Source organism: Octopus bimaculoides, chromosome 5, assembly GCF_001194135.2.
Source record: "Octopus bimaculoides isolate UCB-OBI-ISO-001 chromosome 5, ASM119413v2, whole genome shotgun sequence".
In the NCBI taxonomy this organism is placed as follows: domain Eukaryota; kingdom Metazoa; phylum Mollusca; class Cephalopoda; order Octopoda; family Octopodidae; genus Octopus; species Octopus bimaculoides.
In genome coordinates this window covers 108,812,206-108,815,223 of record NC_068985.1, presented here as the reverse complement: position 1 = coordinate 108,815,223, position 3,018 = coordinate 108,812,206, and the positions used below count along the sequence as shown (strand labels likewise).

The window sequence follows — 3,018 nt, the reverse complement described above, 5'->3', positions numbered from 1 at the left end:
CACACAGACATATATATATATATGCATGTGTGTGTATGTGTGTGTGTATGTGTGTGTGTGTGTGTGAATAATGTGTAGCTATGAAAATCAGTTAATAATACACCCACTGGTTTTCTTGAATGCTTCCCGAGTTGTAAAAAATTCGTTGAACGTAATTGAAATAACATTAAATTTAAATAGCCATCTGCGTATCCTACTAAATGTGTATACATATTAGATAGATATGCTGCCTTGGTTTTGCCCGGGAAAAATATTTCTAAACTAATTTTTACTTACCTGATCTCCCAAGAAGAATTGGCTGCCGCCATTGTGCATATCCAATGTCCTTTCCATGAAGGGAAGAATTCTGCGGCAGGTCTCCCTGTATCTCATTCGTTGTTCAGACTATAATAAAATAAGAAAATCAGAAAGAAAATAAGAAAGAAAGAAAGAAAATAAGAAAGAAAGAAAAGTAAAAAGAAATAGGGCGGGAGGAAGGAAGGAATGAACGAAGGAACGAACGAACGAACGAACGAAATTAAGAATGGAAAGGAAGAAAAGAAATGAAATGAAAGAAATTAAGAAAGGAAGGTAGGAAACGAAATGAGAGAAAGGAAGAAAGAAATGAAATGAAAGAAAGAAACGAGACAAATCGAAAGAAAGAAATGTTCAAGTGGATTACTTTGTCTATCCGGTATATCGATTTATTTTCTCATCCACATGTTGTAATAGGTAATGTGTGAAGGAAACTATCAGAATTAGATATAATTATTATGGATGAAATATCTATATATAATCTTATTAATGCATACAAAACACTGGGTTTAGTCAAAATGATTTATGTAATATACGAAGATGTGCTGAAAAGTTCCTGTAATTGGGTATAAGAAAATACAGGAGGATCTGTCAATTATGATATTATTCAACATAATACTCTCTCAGATTCATGCATCTATTGTATCGGTCCTTAAGTTTTTCTTAGCCCTGTTAATGAACTTCGAAGTTTGGGCCTGCAACTAGGCCTTTCTCGACACCCATAAAAGCAGGAAGACTTCAGCACCCTTCATAAATATTACCGTAGCTATGAACGGTATAATTCGCAAGTAATATGTTATTGCCTATATCTGATAGACAATTAAGCAAAGTGAGATCTTGATTAAAATTTTCAGTCCTCTTATATGATAAAGCACTAGCGTTAATATTCAACACTTTCTGTGCACGCTTATTTTATATGTGCTTACATCTAAAGAGGTAAATAAAACACAGGACACAATGTGCGTCATGCTTCTCTCAATATATTTCGTATTTCTGTCACATAAGCGTAGTTTCGAGAACCAAACTTATACCTCTACCCCAAATTTTCTCCTTCTCTTGCCTAAATAGAAAGATTTTAAGGAAAGGAGACAGAGATATTAAATACTGAAATCCACTTAGCAAAAAGGTAGCTAAATATATGAGGCGAATGACAAAACAGACCCTTAGCTTTCATGCACTCATTATCTGCAAGAGTTTTTGTTTTCCCAACCACTTGGTACTCAGTTAACCATGAGGTTATATTATGTCAAAAATAATTTCTAAAGGACATTATATTCAATTAGGTTACAGTAAATACTGGAACGATTAACCAGTTATGAACTCTTCAAGGGATTGACATATATATTATGATGTAACTATATATTTAAAATAAACAACAGAAATTAACCAATAAGAAAAAATATATAGGAAATATACAACTACTTGGTAAGTATATATAACTGCCAAAGGAGGTATATACATATGATCTTTAAAAAGAATATTGTTGACAGAGACTTCAAAGTTTCGGCTAGATAAGCCATTGTTGGACTGTTGTTCGACGAAAGGTTAACTGGCAGAAAATTCTAAGTCACTGCTAATGATATTTTTGCTTAGAAATAAATTTCTACTCTAGGAAAGTATAGAGTAACCCTTCAAATTAATGTAAAATTGTTTTTATAATAACTGAACATAAAAAAAACTTTAATATATATATATTTATTAGTAGATAAGTGAGTTATCAGCCGTACAAGCAAATCAGCCGTAGAAGTAGTTGGAATTGTATCGGCTGAATGCAGTTCAGAATAGTACGCACTTAAATGTGAATTATTCCAGAACAATTCGTATCAATATTAGTGACGAGCAAGGCGGAAAGCTAGTGGAAATTTTAGCACGCCGGGAAAAATCCTTAGTGGCATTTGACCGTCCGTACGTTTGGAGTTCAAATTACGCGGAGGTCCATTTCACCTCTCACCCCTTCGGGGTTGACAAAATAGGTACCAGTTAGGTACTCGATTCGGCATGTCCCTCCCTCGAACCTGTTCCTTTGTTTCATAATTTCAAACTGATATTACTGACGAACCAAATCATGCGAGTCTCTTCCTGCAAACGAAGGGCTGGTGTACAAAGTAGAATATTAGCGTACTTACTGAGGTATTCATGTCTCTTGATCTCTGAAACTGAAACAGAAAATAATATAGAAATGATGTGATACACACACATACATACATATATGCATTACTATGATTGTTCATATAAAGGATAAAAATATACAGAATATTTATAATAGTATTTATATTTATAATAATACTTGTAGTGTATGGAAAACGCGAAGCTACTTTACTGACACAAGGGTCAAGAATTTCGGGCGAAATATGGAATTACACAGTGTACATACACATACTTATGAGCACGTGAGCGAACTCAACACCCTCACACATATATGCACACACATATACACACATACACTCACACATACATACACACATACAAACATATTCAAAGCTTATAGAAAAAGCCGTAAAAACACTTGATCGCTCACTTGACATATCGTCAAATATTTCAATGAGACAAGGTTATAAATATATACGGACACCATGTGTTTCTGCATATATATATATATATATAAATATATATATATATATATATATACAAATCTGAAGAATCTGTTAGAGTAGATGCAAGGGCTAATATATGATTTATAAAAACATGTGACATATTAATAAAATCTATAAATGTACAACCATC

At 33.1% G+C, this 3,018-nt stretch overlaps 1 pseudogene; it reads right to left on the bottom strand.

The window, feature by feature from the left end:
- Positions 1-3,018, bottom strand: part of LOC106869771 (S-crystallin 1-like) — an 11,914-nt pseudogene that overhangs the window by 869 nt on the left and 8,027 nt on the right.